Below are 26,984 nucleotides of genomic sequence, written 5' to 3' on the forward strand. Positions count from 1 at the left end.
ATCCAAGTAATACCGGTTGCTCTCTTTCTAAACTTCCAAAAAAATAGTTGGGGCATTGAAAATCATACTTTCGATCTATAGGCTTTAATATTTTTTAAATGCCAATTGTACAAGAGATAAAAAATAGAACCTGAAAAAAATCCAATAAACGCTGCTGGAATTCAAAAGATAAGTTCAAATCTTGATAGTAAACGAGTAATATATAAGTAAATGATTTGAAAATTCCGCAACATTCTTACAGAGGAAATATCAATTGGGCATCAATTTGTAACTAAATGAAGCAAACATGTCACTGGTGATGGATGCTTAAAGGTTGGAGTTGTGTTACACATAATTGCAATATTTATTTTATGAAATTAAAAGGTTGGAGGGAAATAGAAGGTCATGTGATTGTTCAAGTTTCCTTGATATGGATGAAGTTAGAATTGAATGGCAAAGGTTCAATAGGGGCATTTTGGGTAGTATATTATTTATTTAGACATAATAAGGATTAATAACAAAAAAGAAAAATACTCAAAGGTACTTTGACCATTTTAAAATTTGCCATCTAAAGACTACAAAAACTTTCGCTTTAACCTTTTCCGAATTACTAGTGTTGTGATTCAATACTAAATTTATATCAGGCTGGAATTTCAATACAATTTTCATTTGTACCAAAATGTACATATATCCATTTGGATTATATATGCCAAATCAATTGTTTAATGGAAATTTGCCTTCTCATTTCCATCTTTATAGAGATTGTTTGAACTTACAATTGCAGTCTTGTGTATTGTACAACTCAGATAATGCTTGGCTGTTGTACTGTACGAAGAATATGAAAGTATATCCTCTAACCATATTTCCTAAGACCAAAATAATAAAATACAAGTATATGAACCAAATCTTTTATATCTTATAAAAATAGTAATGAATTGTAACCCTAAGAATACCATTAGTATAGAAAAAAGCAAATACTCTTTTTCATATCATATAAAATGAAACAATAACTTTGATTTACAAAAGTTAGAAGAGTAGCATGCATTGGTGACTGTAATTTTATGGCTGTAAAAGATTCAATGATGACACATTTACATTTAATTAGTTGGGCAGGAACCTAGGTATATTTTTAAATAGCCATCTATAAGTTTTTAACCTAATTTGCATTTGCATTCTGCTCTGCAATTATAGTTCTCCCCCCCTCTCTCTCTTTTTTTTTTTTTTTCACTTCAATTGGTCATCCAGGTCTGAAAGAATTGAAAACAGATGAGCAGATTTGAATGCAATGCAAATAGACATATATAAGGCAATTACCTCCTAATGCCTGTAATTGATTTTTTTTTTTTCAAAAATACGTAAACTTTATTGATATGCCCTCCAAATTTGGAGAGAATGAATGGACCAGAATCGCTTATAGTGACCATAAAAATCAATATAAAATAATAAATTAAGGTTCTATTAAATCTTAATAAATGAATATTTAACTATTTTCTAGTTGCCAAAAGCATAGTTGATCCGAAAATGAAAATTTTTTTTCTTATATATAGCTTGATGTGTTCAAATAGATTGCATTCATAATTTTTTTACATTCTCCTATCTAAGGAGTTTTGAAGTAAAGTGATAACCAATATCCCCATTAGAGTACACAATAATAATATCATCAAGAAAAGAAGACATCCTAAATATGTACACCGTAGCAATATGTAGCTCAAAAACTTTGACATAGTGATATGTTATCTGGTTGTTCGCCCGGTGCATTCTTAATGCAGCAAACCTGTCACACAAAATATAAACAAACCAAGTTTCAAATCCCTGACAATGCTGATAGTGCTTGATAGAGTTTGAAAATTTAAATTTGATAGGTCAACTGCATTTTACATATCACGTCAATACATAAATAAGAAATTTGTATTGAGATCCTACACCATTTGACAAGCTAATGTTAAGTACAGTACCTTTCTGTAGTGGAAATTTCATATCCATTGGAAGTGTGATCAAGCCATTTTCTTTAATGACACAACTAAATGTTAACTATTTTTTTTAACCAGATTGTTTTGCACAAATTTGTAAATCACTCCATCATTTAGTAGGAAAATAAAAAAATAAAATTTGGACTTCTATCAGATTGATTGTTATAAGTCATGATAATACTTGCTTTTCCTATTGAAAGAACAATAATTTGATCATGTGATGTTCCCAGTTTCTATCGGGCACCACATCAGTAATGCTAATGTTCATCACAATGTGCAAGCTAAGGAAATACTGAAGTTCATTTTAAAATTACAACTTGATATACATAATATTTCCACTTATGTAGAAGCTAAAATAGCCATGAATGCAGGGCCCTAAGATATTTAAACATCAAAGTGACAATATTACAGGAAATGAATGGTAAGGAGTTTGTTCACAAGACATCCTTTAGAAAACCCCGAGGAAACTGTAATATTAAAGATTGCAGAATGCTGAAACACTACATAAGAAACCAAAACACCACAATCAATACTTATTAAGGTTTCATAATTAAGGAAACATAAACTAATTTTTTAAGGCAACTAAAAAAGCCACAAATATAATGTTTATTGAAACAGAAAGCAATAACACATGTATAGCATGCATAAAATTAATATGCAGTTCGTAAAAAAAGAAGTGAAAATAAGAACTGGTTTGTTTAACTGCTCAAAGGGAAAAGCCTCTCATGCGGCGAACAATAGCCAAGATGGTTCACCAGCAATAACCTGCTCACCCTCTAACTGCTCAAAGGGAAAAGCCTCTCATGCGGCGAACAATAGCCAAAATGGTTCACCAGCAATAGCCTGCTCACCCTCAGCACCATGTTGTACGCTAACTATTCTAGACATAGGTGGATGAGTTGCTTTTACTCTCGTATCCATTGTTGCCTATATTTAATGATGGATTTTCATTTCTCTTTTGCACTTGTGTGTTCCCTCCCTTATGAAGCATTGGAACCTAGAGATCAGCTTGCATTGTAGGCTTCAACATACCCATCAGTCCTAACCTTCACAAAAATCTCCATGTTGATAGCCAACTTTCAATGCAAATTTTATAATCAATACATGAGAGTTTCAAATCGATATTCAACTGGTTTCATAACCATCTCATATGAGTCTCTTGTGATTATCGGATATAGGATGCACAGCAGAATAAGTAAAACACAACAAGTAAATGAAATACAATCAGGAAAATATAAAATGATAATAACCAACACGAGGATTTACGTGGTTTAGCAAAACCTACATCCACGGAAGCAATCGACACGAAAATTTCACTAAAAAATTAGTAAGTACACAATATACTTTACAATGATCTCTCTCCTTCACAAAATATGCCCAGAACAATATATTTATCGACCCCTCGGAGGTTTTCCTCCAAATTCCCAACCACCCCAACATTCCAATTCAAAATTCAAATTCTTTCTTGCAGCCTAGATGCATTCGTTGACGAGAACAGGACACTCGTCAACGAGACAGAGAAGTCCACTCGTCGACTAGTATGGTCACTTGTTGATGAGTCTTTACATCTATGATTTCCTTGCTCTTGGTATCTCAGAACCTATGAGCTTTTGGGCCTCTTAGTATCTACTCATCAATGAGCACAAGACAGTTGCCGACGAGTCCCTACTGAGCAACACCATTTACTCCATATGCTTTTCCTTTTCCTTTGTTTATGAGCCCCAAGTATAAGAGCCACACATACAAATATAACAATCTCTACCTTGGCAATTATACACCCCTTAGGAGAACCCGAAAAACATATCTGACTGCTCCACCTTGAACTTGGAATGCTCAGTTGGGTTTGTCTCCCTTCTATCACTTGGACATATGGAGTAAGTTCAAGCAATGCTTGAACTTCTCACTAGTGACCGGCTTTATCAAAATATCCACTAAGTTTCAGACGTTTGAACCTTCTCCAATAAAATCACACCTGAAGTAATCGACTCCCGAACCCTGTGGAACCTCATATCAATATGTTTGGTTCTAGCATGATATACTTGATTCTTTGCTAAGTAAATAGCACTCTGACTATCACAACGCAGTACAAACCCGTCTTGCTGTAAGCCCAACTTTTTGACCAAACCAGTAAGCTATAAGGCTTTGTTTGCAGCTTTGGCAACTGCCATATACTCAGCTTCAGTTGTGGACAATGCAACTAGAGATTAAACCATGGATCTCACACATATAGGTCCTCTTATAAGGGTATAAACATAACTCATTGTAGACCTTTTTCCATCTATATCCCCTGCCGCATAATCAGAATCAATGAACCCCATAACTGAAGGACAACCTTGTTGCTTGCTGAACATGATGCCATAATCTGATATACCCCGCAAGTATCTAAATATCCATTTGACGGCTTCCCAATGCTGTCTTCCTGGATTAGAGAGAAATTTACTTACCATGCTCACAGCATGTGCCAAGTCTGGCCTCGTACACACCATGACATACATTAAACTCCCCACAACACTAGCATAGGGGATCTTTGACATGTCTCGGATATCCTCATTCATACTTGGGAAATCTATAGTACACAATTAAAAATGACTCGTTAGAGGCATAAACACCGGTTTTGCATCGGCTACGCTAAACCTTTCCAATACCTTCTTCACATAACCGCCCTGAGATAACCATAATTTCCTTGCAATTTTGTCCCGACAAATCTCCATCCCAAGTATTTTCTTGGTTGAACTAAGACCCTTTATGTCAAACTCCTTATGCAATAGTTCCTTTAACTGATTCACCTCAGTTAAATCTTTTGCAGCTATCAACATGTCATTGACGTACAATAACAAGAAAATAATAGAACCATCATTAAGCATATTCACATATACGCAGTAGTCATACTCACATCTTTTGTAGCCAATCTTGATCATATAGGAATCAAATATTTTATACCATTACTTTGCAGACTGTTTCAACCCGTAAAGTGATTTCTTCAACTTGCAAACTAAGTTTTATTTCATTGGTTCACTAAATCCCTTTGACTGTACCATATAAATCTGTTCCTCCAAGTCACCATGAAAAAATGTCATCTTCACATCCATTTTTTTCCAAATGAAGAACATAATGGGCTACCAACCCCAATGCAATCTCGATAGAAGTGTGTCAAACCACAGGTGAAAAGATCTCGTTATAGTCTATTCCTTTATTTTGTGAGTATCCTTTTGCCACTAACCATGCCTTAAATTTTTCTCCTTCCTTTTCTGAAATTGCTTCATTCTTCTTATATACCCACTTGCAACCTATCGGTCTCTTCCCATTTGGAAGCTACACCAAATCCCAAGTTTGATTCTTATGTAGTGATTCCATCTTTTCAATCATTGCACCCATCCACCTACCTTTTTCTTGGCCGTGCATCGCCTCTTGAAATGTAGTTGGATCATTACAAGTGGTAAGAAAAATATAAGACACTAACTCTTCAAACCCATACCTTGGTGGAGGTCTGATAGTACATCTAGATCTCCATATAGGAAGATTATTGACTTGTTGGTTTCCCGAGTTAGAGCTCCCTACAACCATAGGATCATGATCATTGTCGTTGCCTTGAGCTTCCAACTCCACCTACACAATAGGTTTGTCTTTGCGCCAGTTTTCTGGCTCCTGTTTCTATTCATCACAATCTTGAGTATGCTTCACCATAACCTTCTCATAAAAAACTATCTCTTCTTATCACTACGTTGTTTGCCATTGAATCCCACATCTTGTACCCTTTCACACTCTTTTGATATCCTAGAAACATGAAACACTGAGATTTTGGGTCAAACTTAGACCTCTCCTCACTAGACACACGAGCATAGGCTGGATGCCCGAACACTTTCAATCTGGAGTAATCTACTGCATTTCCCGTCCATAGCTCTTATACTTTACCCTCTAGTGACGCCCTTGGTGATCGATTTATTAGAAAACAAGCCATACAAACTGCCTCAGCCCAGAAGTTCTTCTGTAGCCCTGCATTAAGTCTGAGACACTGAGCTCTTTTAGTAAGAGTCTGATTCATCCTTTCAGCCACACCATTTTGCTGAGGTGTCTGGCGAATGATAAAATGTCTCTTAATGCCCTGCTGCGCACAAAACTCCATGAACTAAGAATCAGTGTACTCAGTCCCATTGTCCGACCTTAGACATTTTATTCTCCTCCCCGTCTCATTTTCCACTTCTTCTTTCCATAACTTGAACCTAGCAAACATATTAGACTTGTGCTGCATGAAGTATGCCTAGACTTTCTGTGAGTAATCGTCAATAAAACTCACATAATACACATGTCCACCCCTTAATGGTACTCTAACAGGGCCCTAAACATTGGAATGCACATAATCAAGAATACCTTTCGTCTTGTGAACAACTTATTTGAATTTTGCCATGTTGTGTTTTCCAAGAACACAATTCTTGAAAAAATCAAGATTCAGCATCTACGGCTGCCGCTCCACCTACAACACTAATTCCCTACATTGTGTAGATATTCCCATTTAACTTTTTCCCTTTCATTGCCATCAGATTTCCTTTCCATACTTTCATAACCCCACCTTCAAAATTTTAATTGAAATTGTTACAATCCAAAGTGCCAAGTGATATCAACCTCTTCCTTAACTCCAATATATGTCTTACATTGCTCAAGGATCTCACAACACCATCAAACATTTTTATCTTAACATTTCTTATGCTAATGATCTCACAAGAAACATCATTACCTATAAGAATTGAACCTGAAATCACTATGTAGGTGCTAAACCACTCCTTGTTTGGAGTTATATGGTAAGAACATGCCGAGTCAAGTATCCATGAGTCCGTTACAATCCAAAGTGCCAAGTGATATCAAACTCTTCCTTAACTTCGGTATATGTCTTACATTGCTCAAGGTTCTCACAACACCATAAAATTTTTTTATCTTAACATTTCTTATGTTAATGATCTTACAAGAAACATCATTACCCATAAGAATTGAACCTGAAATCACTATGTAGATGCTGAACCACTCTTTGTTTGGAGTCATATGGTAAGAACATGCCGAGTCAAGTATCCATGAGTTCGTAAGGTTATCCGACCCTGATGAAATCAAAAGAACATCACCATCATTGCAAACTGAACCTCCTTCCTGAACCACATTTGCTGCTTTTGAAATTCCCTCATGTTTTTTAGCATTTCCTTTCTTCCAATCTGGATGCTTCGATTTAACATACCCATTTTTACCACATTTATAGCACTAGATATCCTTTTTCTTCTTGGATTGAGTACGAGGTTTCTGACTTGAAACACTTTTAAACTTTTCTTTGCCACGCTCATTGTTACCTTTCACCACAAGTTCTTCTCCTTCATCACATATTTTTTATCATTTGATGAAAATTTGGTAAGGCACTTGTCAACTCTTCTAAATCAAGAGTCTCTTTTCCCCATGTAAGAGTGCTAACTAGATTTTCAAAGGTATGAGTTGATGGCAAGGAGTTTAGTAACATAAAAACCTTATCATCTTCATCAAACTTAACATCAACCTGCATCAAATCACTTATGATTTGATTAAATACATTGATATGTTAATCTAAGTTTGAACCTTCAACCATCTTAAGCCAATAAGGACACTGCTTAAAAAAAAGTTTATTATTAAGTGTTTTGGACATGTACTGGCTTTCTAACTTTCGCCATACAACTGCTGGAGAATCCTCCTTCATCACACGATAGAGCACTTCCTCAGCTAAACACAAGCGTATTGTAGAAGCGGCCTTTGCCTCCAATTCTTTCCAAGTTGCCTCATCCATTCAATCCGATTGAACGCCAAGTAAAGCCTTAGCCATTCCTTGTTGCATAAATATATCCTTAACTCTCCTCTGCCACAAATCAAAATTTTTGATTCCATCAATTTTGATAATGTCAAATCTTGCAAAAGATGATCCCGACTCCATCAATCGCTCTGATACCAACTTGTTGTGATTATCGGATATAGGATGTACAACATAATATGTAAAACACAACAAGTAAATGAAACACAACCAGAAAAATAAGAAACAATAAGAATCAACACGAAGATTTGTATGGTTCAGCAAAGCCTACATCCGTGGAAGCAATCGACACAAGATTTTCACTAAGAAATTAGTAAGTGCATAATACACTTCACAATGATCTCTCTCCTTCACAAAATATGCCCAAAACAACATATTTATTGACCTCTTAGAGGTTTCCCCCCAAATTCCCAACCACCCCAAAGTTCCAATTCAAAATTCAAATTCTTTCTCGTAGCCCGGATGCACTCGTCAAAGAGAATAGGACAATCATCAACAAGACACAGAAGACCACTCATTGACTAGTATGGTAACTCGTCGATGAGTCTTTACATCTCTGATTTCCCTGCTCTTGGTATCTTAGAACCTCTGAGCTTTTGGACCTCTCGGTATCTACTCGTTGACAAGAACAGGGCACTCGTCGGTGAAACCTTGCTGAGCAACACCATTTAGTCCATATATATTTTTTTTTGTAAAGTTTCGGTAGCCCCCCACATAGTGGCCTCATCACAAATTTATTAATAAACCCTCACTTGTGGCGGGGGAATACCGTGGTTACAAGAAAAGCCTATGGGAGAATCCAAATAATAAATAAAACCCTCCCAAAAACAAACCATAAACAAAAACCAAAAATAGAAAAACAAAAACCAAAAATAGAAAAACCAAAACTAAACAAACCTAACCAAACGACCCAAACTAAACAAACCTAAATCAAAACAGGCAAGCAAATTACATAAGACTAACTAAAAGAAAGGACGAAAGACAAAACATTAACATCTACTACTACGGAAGCCAAGACTATCAAGTCTCAATATGCCTCTAAGCTTTCTCAAAAGCTTATCCCCCTTCTCAAATTGATATATCATACTTTCTTCACCTTGACGTGCAAGGTAATTTGCCGCTTGATTACCCTTTCTATAAATGTGTCAAATAGAGAATTGAAGACCTTGAAGCTCCAAAACAATCTCCTCCCAAAAATCCCATAAATACCACATCGTGCATTTGTCATTATTGATCCAATCAACAATCAGTTTAGAATCACATTCAATAACAATATTATAAAAACCCAAATCCTTATATAATAACACCCCCATGGGAAAAGCACGAAGTTCAGCTTTATTATTCATACCTTGGCCAAAATTAAAAGAAAAGGCACCTTTGAGATTGTTAGAGGAATCCCGAATAGTACCTCCTCCCCCACACGGACCTAGATTACCTCTACAGTTTCCATCAACATTCAAATTCACAAAACATGTTGATGGTTTCTCTCAAACAACCGTACACTGTCTTCTAAGGTTATAAGGCACTATTCAAGGAATATCAAATAACTCAAACCCCTTGGACCCATATTGCAGAACAGAGTGCTCTATCAAAATATGCCTAATCCAAAAACAAATGGATCGCCAAACCACCTCCTTAGACTCCACTGTACCTTCTATCCTAGCTTTGCACTGAAATAGCCAAAGTTGCCAAGTGATAATAGAGGGAATTAACCCAATAAAAGTGCCACATTGTGAAGATTTATTTTCTAATGAAAACCAATGAAAGACACGTCCCCAGCAGGTTCCCACAATGAAGGTTGGCAAGCCCAAAATACAAACAACTCTATCCCAAAGAAACGAAGCCACCTTACCTGAACTTAGCACATGGTCAAGCATTCCAATCTTCCTGTTAAGGCAATTATCATATCTTGAAGCAAGATAAATACCACAATGCTGAACACACATGTCCATGGACAAACAATTGAACTGTGCCTTCCACATGCATACTGAAAATTTTTTTTGGGAGAAACATATGCCATATCTATAGAGACCCAGAAGATAGGAATAATAAGAAAAACAAAGTAAAAGAGGGAAAATGGTTTGGTATAGACCAAACTGTCGACGATTTTATGGGAGCTCAAAAAACTATCGACGATTTTGAGTAACCATGAACTAGTAATGGTAAAAATCATCGACAGTTTGTCTGACAATAGCTTATATGTAATTCCTGCAGTTCATTTCCTCGAAGGAAAAATCAAAATTTCCTCTTTCTCTCTCTTTTAGGGCTGCAACTCTCCCTCCTTCTTGATTAAGCGCTTAATCTGCGTAATTAGGTACTTTAATTCATGCATTGGGGCTTATATGTTTAATTAAATACCTAATTACTCTCAATATTTTAACATGGTGTCCTAATTGTAATATTTGGGTTTTATTGAATAATTTATGAATTTTTGGCATTTTTTATCGCAAGAAATTATCGGGTGCTAAAATCGGTATAAGTTTGTAATTTGCGCATAATTTTCTCGTCCGAGTTCCGATCAAGATGATTCAAAATCTTGGGGAAAGATGAGAAGATTATTTACAATTTTTGTGTTTTGAGTTTTGAGAGAAACGAGCTCTAGAATGGTCAAAATCATCCATGTTTGCTAAAGAAGAAAAGAAAAAAAAATATAAATATAATTACCTGATGTGACCTGGCCATGTAGTTGGGTCTGGACCCTTTCCTAGTTGGGCATAGGGTATTCTCCCTTCTCCCCTTAAATCCTTTTTTTTTTTCCCTTCTCAAGCCCCCAACTTCTTCTTCTCCTCCCCTTCTCCTTTCTCTCTCTTTCTCTTCCTTTGCTTTCTTTCCATTCTCTCTCAACTCTTTCTTCTTTCTACTCTCCCAACAGCACCCGAGCCCCTAGCTCCTTTCTCGACTCTCTTTGGTTGTTGCTGCTACTTTTTCCTTTTCTCTCAACCCCAGTCCTTCTCTTCCTCTCATCTCTCTTCTCATTCTTTTCTCAGTTCAGTTTTTTTTCTTTCCCTTCTCTATTCTGCCTCCGCCTTGCTGTGTTGTCGTGAACTTCCTCAGACCCGAAGCCCCTCTGTTGCTTATCCCCATACTACTGTGTTGAAGAAAGACCCCTGAACTAAGGAATTGCATTACTGAAGTCCCAGCTGCTATCCACGACTACTCCAGACCACCTTTCGGCCAGCTATTGTCCACAGCTACTCCAAACCATGCACCCTTCGACCAGTTGCTATCCACGACTACTCCAGACCACCCTTTGGCCAGCTACTGTCCATGGCTGCTCCAGACCACCTGAGAAGCCAGCCACCTGTAGCCCCTTGTTCTCTTGTGGCCATCTATGCAGCTTCTCCAGTACAGGGATTGGCTAACTTCTCTCTCTCTCTCTCTCTCTCTCTCTCTCTCTCTCTCTCTCTCTCTCTCTCTCTCTCTCATTTTTTTTCTCTCTTTTTTCCTTTTTCTCTTCTCCCCTCTCTTCCTTTAGTTTTATTTATTGCTCTTAATTAAATAAATAATTGTATTTTTTTTTCTTTTCTAGTAAAATTTTAATTGAAGTTTTAATTTTTAAATCGTATTTATTTTTTTTATTTTTTATTTAATATTAGCAATAGATTTAATTTTATGTTTGAAGTAGTTTTTAGTTGATTAAAGTCCAGTTTGGTTCTAAAATAAAGAGAGAATAAAATACAAAAAAAAGAAAAAAATATTTTCTTTAGAAGTTAAATTATTAGTTGTCCTTAAATTTTAATCTTGTTTGTCGAACTTTGATTTAGTTTAGGTTTAATCTTATTGAAGTTCCCATTTTTATCGTGTTCAGTTATCGTTTAAGTTGTTAAAGCGTTAATTTTTGTTTGAGTTATTGTTTGCGTTTAACTTTTGATTTTGATCCAAGTTCTTAATTTTGTTAAAAGTTCAGTTTTTATCATTCATGTTTGAGTTTGATTGAGTTTTCATTATTACATGTTAAAGTTATCGTCTTTAGTTTTTATTTCGGAGTTTAAGTGTGTATTTCAATTCCTACCTGGTTAATTATAGGATTTTTGTTTCTCATTATTTAATTCAATGCGTGTTAGGTTTTAGAATTTAAATTGCATGTTTGTTTAATTTGTCAAAAGAAATTTCAACTAATCTAGAAAACTCGAATCTGGACTGAGTTCAATAACTTTTTATTTTCTATTAGAAATACGTAAAATTTGGAATTTAACCGCATTCCCTGAGGAGACAATCTGACCTCTGGGCTAAATATTACACAACAAAACTCCTATACTTAGGATAGCTTCCAAGCTACTCATTTTTAGAGTGAGTAACTTCTCTCCTCGATTTCTCACCTGATTTCAATCCGAATTAGCTGATAAACGTGATTTCGGGATCCTGGTGATGATTCTCTGTAGTTTAACCGAAGTGATTTTATGAATCGGGCATTTTAGGCACCACTCCAAAACTAGGGTAAGAAGATTATTTTTTAAAGTTTAGCTAGTTATTGGTAATATATGGGCCTAAGTATGTTGAATGATTGTTATTCTAGAGTTAAGTTTATTTAATTAGGGTTTATGGTTACATGCTTTATGCAGGCGCTGCAGACATAGTATTGGATTCCCTGCAGGCATAGCTTCAAGAAACAGGTAAGGGGATAGACTGTGTTAGAGATTTTTATAAAGTTTACTATTTAAAATATAGTATTTTATTCCGAAATTGTATATATGAATTAATGTAATTTTTTGGTAAATGTGATGTTTGAACTGAGAAAACCTTGGAAACAGATTTATTGTTATTTTTTAGAAAAATATAATCTTCCTAGACAGTTAGCATATTAAAGAATAGCACTCACTTGTGTGGCATGAGTATAAATACTTTATTGCAGATATTAGCATGTTAGATTATTTTATGGTTACATAGAACAAGCATGTTTTTATAATGAATTTTTAGAAAATCTATAAACAGTACAGAACTTACGACATTTTCAATATATTGTGATAATTTAGCCGGCCCAGATGCTGTGATAATTTAGCCAGTTTAGGTGCAGTGATATTTTAGCCATCCCAGATGCCATGATATTTTAGCCGGCTCAGATGTCGTTACTAGATATATTTATAACAATTTATTGAGAAACATTATTATGACAAATTTTACATAGAACCATGAAACAGTTATATTACAGTTATTTATGAAATGTACTATATGATAGCAAAACAATATCATAGCATGGTATCGTAGCTATTAGTTCATATTAGTGCCACCACACGTCTCAGATAGAGTGTCGGTGAATGGATAGTTGATTGAGCCTAGTATAGTAGCGTGGCTCCTGGTAGTCCGGACCAGGCTAGGCAGGCCAATTGTACTTATAGATGAGTCAATTTTGGCTTAGCATGGTAGGCCAACCATTTCTAGGTCTCGCCTACGGGCTGCACAACCTAATCATGTGGGGGGTAATACATGATATCAGTTAGCTATCCATACAGGGGAGAATTTTAGTATTATACAGATATAGAAGACGATTTATATGCATATAGAAATTTATTATGACACAGTATGTTTATGTTTAAAAATAATTTCTTCACACTTATACAGAACAATTTTTTTTCCTGACTTATCAGTTACCGTAAATTATGTTATAGTTAATTATGTACAATATATTTTTATAACATAATAGAACTCATGTACTACACACCGGTGCTAATCTATCCCACTTACTGAGAGGTGTCTCACCCCAGAATTCAAACATTTCAAGAAACCCAGACAAATGAGCAGAGCGAGCTCCGAGATAGAGGAGGTTTTAGTACTGCCCTAGTTGTAGGGTAGGTGTTTGAGTTGGAAGAGGGATTTTGTGTGAGTCCCTAGAATGTTTCTATGGATTTTTGGGGATGTATATGTATAATTATGAAGTTAGAAGGACTCTAGTATTGTGTATAAGGTTAAGGTATATCATGTTTTTTGCTGCACAATTGACATGTATTTATTAATAGGTATATCCCTGGTACCCCACTTTGGGTCTGGGTTGACTTTATTTACAATTTGTGGTATCAGAGTTTATTAAGTAAAGTGAAAAAAAAAAATATAGTCAGAATTTTCGGGGCGTTACATTGTGGTATCAGAGCCTAAGTTGCTAGGTTCTGTAGACTTTAGTGCATAACGGAAAACAATATCAGAGTATAGGAATAAATCTTGAAGAAGATAGGAAATGAGAAGATTAGGATTTTAGTGGGTCAATGTTGGAAGTTAAGATAAGAATTTAGGGTTTTGTTTGGCAGTCTAGAAGCAGGAACTTCATGGTGGTTTCTGTGATTTTCTGGAATGACGATTTCAGGAAGACCATGGTAAACTATCATCGGGTTTTTTTTTTTTCTAAATTGCGTGATTAAATATTAAATCGTGAATAAAGACGTTAGGTTAATGGTTTATATGAGGTTCTTAGTTAGATTAATGTATTTTTCATGTTATGAAGTTAGGATTGTAAGATTATGTTCTTCTTTTTTAGGATGGACCCTGAGAATAACGATGCTCATGCTGGTGGTAATGATGTGGGGCCCTCTAGTATGGGTGGTAGCAATTCTGATGCAGTCCTACGCAGTGTTGCTCAGTAGGTTATGGTGAGATGGTACGGAGTTCTAGGGAGCAAGGATGCCCATTAGTGGACCGGGGTTGCACTATAGAGGAGTTCACCAGGATGAATCCTCCAACCTTTTTAGAGAGTGCATGCCTGATTGTGGCAGAGAACTGGATACTAGAGATTGAAAAGATCCTGACTGTACTATGTTGCACTGACAAGCAAAGAGTATTGTATGCCACATTCATACTGATAGGAGAGATTGAGCATTGGTGGTCTGCTATAACTCCTGGAGGAGTAGAGACCAATACCTGTAGCCATGACCTGGAGCTGATTTTGAAAGTTAAGGTGTTATCCCAAGAGGAGGGGGGTGAATTGGGTTTATAAAAAATCCTTTAAGTATTTTTACATATTTCTAGCTTTTTTTATATATTTAATAAAAAAACACAAGAATTACTTAAGTTTAAATGAACCATAATCCAAACATAAACCAAATACCAATCACAAACCAACCAATAAACAATCAACCAATCATTCAATGCTTAATCAATTTGTTGAAGCTTGTAGCACTTTCTTTATTTTCTGAATTTAGCTTATAGCCCTGCATGTATGATTTTTAAGCACTTCTTTTAATCAAGTGCAAGTGGTTAATCAACGTACTCCCATGAAGGTTTCTACAAAATATTAACCAACATACTTTCTTAGATTAAAAGGTCTTCTCAATCTCAAATTTTTAGCAACCCTGCACTTTGAAACACAATTTGTGTATGTGCTAAAATTTAAATAGAAAAGGGTAGAGAGAGTGAGATTGAGATTTTTTACGCGGTTCGGCATATCCCTAGCCTATGTCCTTGCCTTGGGCAAGACCACCTAAGGATTCCACTAACTCGTTCCTTTCCAGGCAGAACAAACCAATTACAATCCTCATTTAGGGTAAAGCCCCCTCTCCAAGAGATGCCCCATGCTTGGTTACAATGATCCAAATACTTGAATCTTCAAAGAAATAAGAACAAGAAAATAAATTATTTTGTACAAAGAATGCTCTCGAATATAGAGTTGGTTAGTACAATTGAAATCTATATACTTCAATAACAAATACAAAGTGAAATAGAGTTGAAGCTCAAGAATAATATCACCGAAATACTTCTCTAGATGGAGATGAGCATTTCAGAATGTATAGCTTAGAGAAGAGTGATCAGTGCTTCAGAATATCTCAACAATTCAGAATGATTGATTGAGCAATAGAGAACTTTGAGAGAATAAGAGTGCTTTTAGCTTTAACGCATATTTTGCAATACTTGGTATTTGTTTAATTCATGAAAACGTGTATTTTTAAGCTCATAGATCTTAATTCGTGTTGCCCAAGTTTACTTGGTGTATTTCCCAAGTTTTTACAAAATTTGGGGCCCAAGAAACTTAATTTTGAATTTTAAAACTTTTAAAAAATATATCCGTTAACAGTGTTTAGTCACTTGAGGAGTCGAGGTCAGTCGCCTGACGTTCTTTAAAACGTGAAATTTTGAACTGAAAACAGGATCAGACACCTAAGGTGGCAAGGGTCAGTCACCTGAGGGTACACTTTCTCTTTAAGAATTCATCAGGAAATTCTTTAGGTGCCTAAACTTATTCTTCAGCCGCGTAAGGAAATTCTTCAAGCACTCGGGCTTTGACTTCAGTCGCCTAAACAAACAAATTTCCTTTTTTTTTTTTTCTGTTCATTTTTCAAAAATACTTAGCTCTCTTGCATTGTTACTTTACAAAATCATTTTCCAGGATTTTAAAAACAAGGTCTCTAAGTCTAAGACAAACCCTAATGAGTTTCAAACCATTTCATATGATATTTGAATATGAACTACTTACAATGTTCATCTTAAAGCTTTAAACACTCTAAGCTTTGAAGTCTTTGTAGACACCCTATTTTTGCCCTAACCAAATAGAACAAGGGGTCCTTTCTCATTGTATTATTATTATTATTATTATTATTATTATTATTATTATTATTTCCTTATTTTTATTATTATTATTATTTTATTATCACTATTATTTCATTATTATTATTATTATTATTATTACTATGATTTTTTATTGTTGTTATTTATAATATTTATTATCATTACTATTATTTTCACTATTATTATTATTATTATTTTTATTATTATTATAATTATTTTCATATATTATTGTAATTACTTTATTATTATTTTTATTAATTTTCTATTATTACAATTATTATTATTATTATTATTATTTTCATATATTTTTATTATTACTTTGTTATTATTATTATTATTATTATTATTATTATTTTCATATATTATTATTATTACTTTATCATTATTATTATTGTTTTATTATATTATTTTATTATTAGTATTATTAGTATTAGTGCTATTATTATTTTATTATTATGATTATTATTTTTATTAGTGGGCCGAGGATTTTGGGAAATGCCTATATAAAGGAAGGCCTTATTCACACGGCCAGAGCCAAAGCAGAAAAAAAAAAAAAAAAATTATTGCCTCTCCTTCGTCGTCTTCTTCTTCTTCTTCTTCTTCTCCTCCCGCTCCACCTTCTATCCCCGCCGGCGAACACCATACCCGCCTCAGCAGCAGAGCCGCGAGAACCACCATCATCGTCGCCGTCTCCCGGTCACCTGTCCCTCCACGGCTCTCCCACAGCTCCATCACAGCCGCAACCGAGGACCTCCAACCGCTGCAACACTCTGGCCACCACAACACCATCCTTCACCGGCGCTGTCAACGCCAAGCACCCATAACAGCAGCGGCATCATACACGATCTCTCCCCCCTCTCCATCACTCTCCTCATATCTCTGTTCTTTAACTCTTTCCTTTGTACGCAGGGCATCAACAAACCACGCGCAGCCGCCACGACCCCAGAACTCCACGATCATTGCCTCCGCAAGCAGTAGCAACCGGCAACGACCCTCTAGCAGCCCCATTAATTTCGGCAACCGTCACCGTCGTCTCTATCGCATTGTCGGACCTTTTCCAGCCCCGTTCTCCGGCATCCCTTGTGTCTCAGTCCCTTAGATTCTGGCGGCCCGTCCACCTCATCTCTCACGGCCCTCACGCCATAGCAGCAGCAGCAGCCTAGGCAGCATCATCTCCGGCCACCTGTTCCTCTCTGCCGCCAGCACCATCGACTCCGGCTGTACTCCTCTCTGTAAGCCTCTCTGCATAACACGCACACGCTCACTCGCACACACACACTGACACACATACAATATACAAATATACATATATATCTATATATAATATATATATGAGTGTGTGTGTGTGTGTGTGTGTGTGTGTTAGTATTATTTTAATTCTTAAAGTTTAAGTTTTTAAATTTTGTTTTTTTTTTCTGTTCTTCTTTTATTTGCATGTGAGTATACTAATATAATATTTTTTATGGTATTTAGCGTGTATATATTAATAAGATATTTTTGTAGTGTTTAATTAATATAAGTGCTATGTATCTATGTATATTAATATACCATTTGTTGTGATATTTAGTTAACATTTGTATATAGGCTATGTATATATGTAGGTTAATATATTATTTGTTGTAATATTTATATCCATGCTATTGATGTGTGTATATTAATACATTGTTTGTTATAGCATTTAATTAATATTTGCTATGTATACATGTATATTAATATATTATTTGTTGTAATATTTAGGTAATATTTATATCTATGCTATGTATGTGTGTATATTAGTACATTGTTTGTTGTAGCATTTAATTAATAATTATATCTATGTTATTGTTGTATACTATCTTGTGGTATGTTATTTTAGTATATATTGTGTATTTAGGGTTTAAATTATTACATGTTGTATCTAGGGTTTTAATGGTGTATTTAGGGTTTTGTTCATCATATGCTTCATTTAGGGTTCGATTGGTCTCTCATATTTTCATGATATATTAATGGTAAGGTTTTAAAATTATTTCCATAATTATTGCCGCGTGTTTTATTTGTTAACTCTAGGGTTTAAATTGCTTCCCATAATATTACTTGTGTGATAGTTTCCATTATTATATATATATTGCATGTGTATTATAGGGTTAAATTTGTGTCCACATTATTATTATACATTAATTGTAAGGCTCTAATTATTTCCAAGTTATTATTATTATTATTATACATATTGCCTATTATATTTAGGGTTTTGATTGGTTTCCATGTTAGTAATATTTTTAGAGTTTAATTGCCTCTATATAAATTGTTTATTAATGTTAGGATTATAAGTATTTCCATATTATTATCATATTTTAACTTTAGGGTTTCATATGTTTCCAAATTATCAATACATATTTTTAGGGATTTTTGATTTATTTCCATATTATTGCACGTTTGATTATTTTCATATTATTGTATATTATTGCGGATTGATTGACATTGTATATTTATTTTAGGGTTTGTCTAATTCCATAATTTCGCCTTATTTATTTCCATGTCTGTTTATATTACCTTTAACTTTTAGGGTTTGATTTATTGTCATATTTCCTTTATTGTTAATATCAGGGTTTTGTCAGTGTTATGTCAAAGTTTTGATTATTTATAATTAGGGCTTTTACCTGTATTTGTTAGGATATACTATTATCATATTGTATAGTTATTAAAATTGTGATATATGTGTATTATTAGTCTAGTAGTATTATTATGGTATAATATTAATATTTATGTGTTATGATATATATATATATATAAATATTAAAGTAATATTATAATATTGTATTAGTATTTATGTGTTATATATGTGTTATTATTATAGTAGTATTATTAGTACAGATAATGTATTATCATTGTAATATATTAGGGCTATTATTGTCACATATTTCTAGAATTTTCAACTATATCCTATGTTTATATTTTATATTGAGATATCCATTATTTCTAATATTTTGGTATTATTTTAGTAAGTATTTTTTTGTGGGTATATCCCTATGATTTTAATGCTAGGGTATTAGCTTTCGGGCTTCACGTACCTTCAAGCTTTGAGGGAATATATATGTATATATTATATTTATTTAGTTATTTATTTATTTTCCATGTGTATTTATAAATTCATAAAAGGAGTAATTTAAAGACTTTTTAAATTAACTTAGGGATAATTCTAAATTAATTAGGTACTGTTCGTAAGAACAGGCACGTAGGGGGTGCTCGTACCTTCCCCTCGCATAACTGAACTCTCGACCCCAACTCTAATAACATAGGTTCATTCTACCCCTAACGGGGTAGTAATCATGTGTTCTAACCATACTAAAAGGTTAGTGGCGACTCCGACATTCCCTATTTTTCCTTGAAAATTAAAAATAATTTTAATTTCGCCGCCTGGGGCCCACGCGCTCCGGGACGTCGCGACAGCCTTCATATAAGTAATGCTTTGAATCCTCTTTGACTTGAGCTTGAGCCAAGTTTAGATTTCCAAATGCTTGGAATTATTTTGGTTCACTTGAGCTTTCTTTGAATCACTTTAAAAATGAGTGTGGCCTTTTGGTACCTAGTGATCTTGAACCTGCATTTCCTTTGATGTTTTGAACTTTTGTCAACTAAGCATTCCTAAAACATCATCACTTAACAACAATATGTTAAATCAACCTTCATTTGTTATCTTCAAAATGAGATTAGAAAGCCATGTTAGGCCAACAATCTCCCCCTTTTTGATGATGCCAAATAAGGAGCCAAGATGAGAGATCCTTTGAAAAAGGCTCCCCATACAATAAGCATGCCTTTTTAACAAATATGAAAAATGATGATTTTGAGTAAGTTCAAAAGAAAGGCACAGTTAAGCATATTTCATACAATTAAGTATATTTCATTATAGCTCATTGCATGTACATATTTGCATTGTATTTCAAATTATCAACACCAATTATGTTCTTATTAGTATTTATGTTTTTACTCCCCTTTACTATATGGCAAGATTCATATATTTGTTGTATGCTCATGCATTGTATACTCATGTTTGCTAAAAATTTATCCCCCTTTGACATCATTCAAAAAGAATTGAGGGGTAGAGACAAAGTGGTTTAGTATAGTAAAAGCATAAGCATATTTAGAGTAAAGTCATAGTACACAAGGTCATAAATAGAGATTACAAACCCAACTAAAAACAAGAACAAATAAGGCAACATAAAAAAATACACAGAAAGTGCTTAATACATTCCAGAATGATAAACTAAATTAATTATCAGCATTATCATCTACTTCTTCTTCATCTCCTTCCTCTTCATCACCTTCCTCTTCATCTTCTTCTTCATCTCCTTCCTCTAATTCTTCATCATCACTATGAGGAGCATAACTAGTGTCTATAGGATCAACACCATGGGATAAGCTAGCCTGATATTTTTCAATATGAGTGAGGCGCTGATCAAGTGAGGAACTGGTAAAGTGAACTGAAGATACATCCTCCCGAAGTGATTGAAGTCCCGATCTTATATCTTTATTGAAGGTGGAAAATTCTAGATGAAAGGGAATGAACCACGAAGGCATATCAGCAGGAGGTCCTTTGTTTGAATTGGAGGAGGAGGAGGAGGAGGTACAGATGCTGGTGCTCTTTGAGGTCTTCCTCCTTTTAAGAACCAACCCTGATCGTGCTTTTCGTAGCCCATCTACTTGAGGGTCATGGAGGTGAAGAGGTCATATCAGGTACGCTTGATGAATAATTCAGAAGGTGTGGTAATGTCAAGCTGAGCAAAGATAAGATTTAACACACCTCCATAAGGAAGTGTGACATGAGTGGTTTCCAACTTAGCCCACATCCATTTCAAACTGAGGCTTGAGAGATCAAGCTTCTTTCCTTTTAGTAAACACAACAAAACAAAGTAGTCAACGTAGGAAAGATGATCATAGGAACCGGCCTTAGGTAGGATGTTATTTGAGATGATTTTGTGAAGAATTTGGGCCTGGAGGTTCAATTGTTTATACATGGATGGAGGGCCAAAATATATGAGTTTGTTTACCATTATTAGAGGCAAAAACTCTTCGGGTGTGAAGCCTTGCTAAAGAATCCAAGATTGAGCAAAGGCAGGACATTCGAATTCTCCGGGAGTGATATGCAAAATAGGAGCTAGAATTTAAGGAGTTAAAACAATTTTCTTCCCTCTAACCTCAATAGTCAGAACGCTTTCTTTAGAAATCATGTTGGCATAAAAGATTTTGACAGGGTTGGGGTACATTCATTTGGCTTGATAGACAACAAAATTTTTCCAACCAATGTTTCTAAACATAGGCAGTATTTCAAGGAATTTCAAATAAAAAAAGGTGGTGTCAATCACCTTACCAAAGATGGGGTCCATAGAATGGAGAGTAGAACGATAACGATGATTTGAGTGGGGAGTCACTAGCCATTGCTCGATATTGTTACTGTCCCTTCCAGAGGAAGATCCTCAGTGTGCCATGGTCTTAGTGTGAGGCATTTTTGTATTGTTGGAGATTAGAGAAAACAAGCCAAGAAGAACCATGGAATTTGAGAGGAAGAGAGTAGGAGAAGGTGTTTTGAAGCTTTGATTCGTAGGATTTTGAGTAAGGGAGCAAGGAAGACGAAGGGGTGGAACTTTAGGTGAGTGATGGAGCAGGAGCCAGTAGCCTGAAGTTAGGGTTTCGTGCTTTAAAATATATAGATCCTGCGACTTCAAGCTTCTGAAGATTAAGTTTGATTGCTTGAAGATTTATGGAATTGGAATCTCAACAGGTAGTAGCTCTTCAATCGCATGAGGTCTGTTGGCTCAAGTGCCTGAACCTCTAGCCTACAGTGCTCAGTCACTTGAGCTTCCAAACTTAGTTGCCCGAAGTCCCTAATTTCTTAGTTTTTTTATTTTGCTCATTACGAAACCTGCCTAAATCACTTCCTTGCTATGTAGCAACCATAGTTCTCTTCTAATGGATATAAATTTTTCTTTCGGAGAGAGGTTTTGTAAAGATATCCACCCATTGGTCATTTGTGTTTATAAATTGAAATATGATATCTTCTTTTTGAACATGATCTCTTAGAAAGTGGTGTCTTATGTCAATGCGTATTGTTCGTGAGTGTGATATAGGTTTTTTTAGAGATGTTTATAGTGCTGGTGTTATCACACTTAATTGGAATGGTGGAATATTCTAAATTGTAGTCCTTTATATGTTGTTTCATGTATAAGGTTTGTGCACAACAACTCCCAGTTGCTACATACTCAGCTTCAGCTGTGGATAAGGCTATGAAGTTTTGTTTCATAGAAAACCAAGATACTAGAGATCGTCCTAGAAAGTGACAAGTCCCACTTGTACTTTTTCTATCTATCTTACACCCTGCATAATTGGCATCTAAATAGCTAATCATTTCGAATCCATTCCTTAGGATATCAAAGTCCTAAATCAATTGTTCCTATCAAGTACCTTAGGATTCTTTTAACGGCTGTTTGATGTGATTCTTTAGGTGTTGATTGGAAACATGCACACATGCAAACACTAAACATTATATCGGGCCTACTAGCTATTAAGTATAGCAAACTTCCAATCATGCCTCCATAGTATTTCATATCTACCAGTTTCCCTTTTTCATCTTTATTAAGGCTTATTGAGGTACTCATAGGAGTACCTATGGGTTTACTACTTTTCATATCAAATTTCTTAAGCATATCTTTTATGTATTTGGATTGACTTATAAAAGTTGCATTTCTTTCTTGTTTGATTTGTAATCCTAGGAAGTAGTTTAACTCTCCCATCATGCTCATTTCAAATTCTTTTTGCATACATTTAGCAAATTCTTTATACAGATTATCATTAGTTGCACCAAAAATAATATCATCTACATAAATTTGGATTATGAGTATGTCATCTTTCTTAGATTTGATAAACAAAGTACTATCAACCTTACCTCTTGAAAACCTTTTATCTAGTAGGAATCCACTAAGTCTTTCATACCAAGCCCTAGGGGCTTGTTTCAAACCATATAGGGCCTTAGTTAGTTTGTACACATATTCAGGTTTTTGTATGTCTTCAAAGCCTGGTGGTTGTTCTACATATACTTCTTCATTAATATAACCATTTAAAAATGCACTCTTTACATCCATTTGATATAATTTAAATTCCTTATGAGATGCATAAGCTAAGAGCATCCTAATTGCTTTCCATTCTAGCTACGGGAGCAAATTTTTCATCATAGTCTATCCCTTCTTCTTAGTTATATTCTTTAGCTACAAGTCTAGCTTTATTTCTAACTACAATTCCATTTTCATCCTTTTTGTTTCTAAATACCCATTTAGTTCCTATAATTGAGTGATTTTCCGGTTTGGAAACTAATGTCCAGACTTTGCTTCTTTCAAATTGATTTAATTCTTCTTGCATGGCTATTATCCATGAATCATCACTTAAAACTTCATCTGCATTCTTTGGTTCATCTTGAGATAAGAAGGCATAGTGATTGCACACTACAAAAAAACTGGTTTTTAGTGATGAACATATTAGTGACGAACTCAATTTCGTCACTAATAGTGCTATATTAGTGATGGTTTTAGTAACCGTTACTAATACGACACTATTAGTGACAAAATTAAATTCGTCACTAATATGTTCATCATTAAAAATTAGAAAATATTGCGCGAAAACATTTTTTCTGCGTAAAATAACCTGGGAAAATATTAGTGACGATTAAATAACCGTCAATACTATTTTTTTTAGAAAATAAAAAATATTAAGTTCAGAATATTAGTGACGAATTTGTAGGTTCGTCACTACTGGGCTATTATTAGTGACGGATTTGACAACCGTCACTAATACTTCCTTTTAAAAAAAAAAAATTAAAAAAAATTTAAGTTCAGAGTATTAGTGATGACTTTGTAAATTCGTCACTATTGGTCCCTTATTAATGACGAATTCAAGAACCATCACTAATACTTCTTGTTTTAAAAAAATAAAAATATTTTAAGTTCAGAGTATTAGTGGAGAATTTATAAATTCGTCACTATTGGTCCCTTATTAGTGACGGATTTGAGAACCATCACTAATACTTCTTTAAAAAAAAAAAAAAAAACAAATAAAAAAATTTAAGTTCAGAGTATTAGTGACGATGTTGTATATTCGTCACTAATAAGGGACTAATAGTGACGAATTTGTAGATTCGTCACTAATACTTCTTTTAAAAAAAAAATAAAAAAATATAAGTTCAGAGTATTAGTGACGAATTTACAAATTCATCACCATTGGTCCCTTACTAGTGACGAATTATGGACCGTCACTAATGTTATGTTATTTAAAAAAAAAAAAAAATCAATGGAGAGCAGTAGTGATGGTTTTGAAACCGTCACTAATGCCCAAAACTCTTATCCCTTTCTTCGGGATATTTTCCCACACTTTCCCTTGCTCCTCGCTTTTCCCTCTTGCTCCAGCTGGCTCCTCCTTCTCCCTTCTACTCCCACGAACCTCTCTCCTAGTCTCCCACTGCTCTCGACCTGGTATGCCCTGTTCGCCGAACGTCTCAAGCTTCATCGGAACCCTAGTGGACTCGCGACCCTCGTAGAACCCTTTTCCCGATTTCCTATTGTTCCCAGCTGACTGATGGCCTTCTCGCCGGATATCTTGGGTTTGGTCGGAGCCCTAACCAACTCGCAACCCTTGTCAAACCCCTCTCCTAGTCTGTTGCTACTCCTAGGTATCTCTTGAGACCTATACGCCTATTTTGTATTCCAGAAATATTTGCATTCTGTTGGTGCTTTATGGTATCTATTTCTATCTTGTTTCTGCTTTTGTTGCTGTGTTTATTATTTGTTATTTTTGAATTTTTGCGTGTAAAATAGTAGGAAATCATTTCATTTAAATATGCTTTATTTGAGATTTTGTTTTGATTTTTGAAGTGTCCAAAATTGGAACACTTCGGAAGTAAAAAAATTCACTTTGTTGGAATTGTTTTAGGAAATGGTCTGCAATGTTGTGAAAATGTTGCCTTTCAAAATTGTTTGGACTTTGGATGCAGGTTATCCTTGATGAGCACATCATCATCTAGGAACCCTCATTTTGTGTTGTTCTTAATTAATGGAGAGTTCCCATTGAATACTCAAAATTTATTTTCTATCTTTTCCTTTATTTTTATTTTTATTTTGAGTAATACATTCTACTTTAAAAATGCAGTGGTCATTCTCATTTTTCTTTATAAGCTTGAGAGAGAGAGAGAGAGAGAGAGAGAGAGAGAGAGAGAGAGAGAGAGAGAGAGAGAGAGAGAGAGAGAGAGAGAGAGAAGACATGAACTTCTGTGCATTTCAATTGATTTCAAGTTTTATGACTGAAAAAGAGATTTCAATGGAAACATACAAATATTAAAAGTGATCAATTTAACTTTATTTTGTTTGACATAATTTCATTTTTATTTTAGGGATGATTTTATTCTATTTAAATTTAATGCGTACCTCTAATAAAACCTTTGGAAATTATGTTAAATAGATATTCTGAAACCTGTCCATCATCGGATCAAGTGGGCATCATCACATCAAGTGGTCACTTTGTTGAAACTTAAGAAGGTGATGTCCAACTCATGATGTGAATGAAATGCTAGTGTTTAAAACATTGCAAATAAAAATTGACTTATTTTTCTTCAAAAATGAACTGAAGTTTGCAATATTTCATTTATTGGGATCATTGTCTAATGATATCAAATGAACTCAAATGTGCCAATATTTTTATTTAATCTTTGGAGGGTAGAGGGACAGATGTGCCATCTGTTATGAGTACCGTCATCATTAGGTTGAATTTGAATTTGAGTAAATATGGATAAATTTTAATATAATTGTATATATTCAAATTGAAGGCTCTCTAAATATAAGATTTTTATATTTACATGTCTTTTAGGAAGATAAATTTATCTTTTTATGAGAAGTCAAAATGTAATAATAATAATAATAATAATAATAATAATAATAATAATAATAGCATCTCGCTTTGATAGCACTGACCATGTACTATGGAGTCATATAAGATTACATTTATGTAAATAATATTATTACGATTATTATTATTATTGAATAAAGTATTTTACTTAGAGTAGTTGAGTAGGCCATATACACCTATTATTATATATCCTTTATTATAATGATGATAGAGGTTTTTATTAGGCTCTTAAAAATTATGCAGCTATATGTTAGACTCTCCTTTCATCCCAAATGCAATGAATTGAGGGCGGGTTTAGGTTAACAATAAAGTTGCTCATTTGTTATCAATTAGGCATGGTCAACAATAAACATGCACCACAAAGACATGGCATGATCACATAAATACCAGATGCGCCATCTGCCCTTCCTAGAAGGGGCGCATGGAGGGCAAGTTTAATGCACATTATGAATAATTTTGATGATTTGTTGCCCAAAATAGTGTAGCTTGCGAACAATCTTCAGATGGGGCACATCTACGTGCACAAAGTTGAGCAGGACTGCTAAGTGCTGATCCAAATGAGTAGCAATTTGAATAGTAGACCTAGTTTGGTTACATCAGCTGGCTGGTTCAGCTGGGGAGAGTGGAATTTTTGGATTTTGTAATTTTAAGATTTTTCAACATTGTGAATTGCATGTTGGTAGTGGAATTAGGTTCTTGCATGCTCAAACTCACTGGTATCTACATGATGCGTATTATTGTGATTTGTTTGCTTGAATCTATCAAGTTTTAGTATAAGAATTTTTTGGGAAATGTCCAATTTACAGACGGAATAC

The sequence above is a fragment of the Malania oleifera genome, chromosome 13 (assembly GCF_029873635.1).
Source record: "Malania oleifera isolate guangnan ecotype guangnan chromosome 13, ASM2987363v1, whole genome shotgun sequence".
In the NCBI taxonomy this organism is placed as follows: Eukaryota; Viridiplantae; Streptophyta; class Magnoliopsida; order Santalales; family Ximeniaceae; genus Malania; species Malania oleifera.